This window comes from Penaeus monodon, chromosome 28 (genome assembly GCF_015228065.2).
Source record: "Penaeus monodon isolate SGIC_2016 chromosome 28, NSTDA_Pmon_1, whole genome shotgun sequence".
Lineage (NCBI taxonomy): Eukaryota > Metazoa > Arthropoda > Malacostraca > Decapoda > Penaeidae > Penaeus > Penaeus monodon.
This window is the reverse complement of record NC_051413.1, coordinates 1044523-1044819: the sequence shown is the minus strand read 5'-3', so window position 1 is coordinate 1044819 and position 297 is coordinate 1044523. Positions and strand designations below refer to the sequence as shown.

The 297-nt window shown below is 30.3% G+C and overlaps 1 protein-coding gene across 1 annotated transcript in view; it reads right to left on the bottom strand.

Moving 5' to 3' along the window:
• LOC119591258 (bestrophin-2-like) overlaps positions 1-297 on the bottom strand; it is an 18436-nt gene that overhangs the window by 15358 nt on the left and 2781 nt on the right. The window lies entirely within an intron of this gene.

The window sequence follows — 297 nt, the reverse complement described above, 5'->3', positions numbered from 1 at the left end:
AACAAATAGACACAGAGGGAAAGGAGAATGAAAGAGAACTGTCAATATCACTATATCCTAAATTACACCCAAAAAGATTCTTGAAAACAAAATTCCCTTGCAATTACTTCCACTTCCTAAGTATTCATTAACACGTCATTAAAATCAAATGTATTACCAAAATAACAAAAATAACGACAAATAGATTAACAATCATCAAAAAGCTGTGAAAACGATAAGATAAAAATAGATATTAATGAATGAATCCCGTTGCAGGTGTTCCTTGAAGACTGATTTTTTTTTTCGCCTTATCTCCAT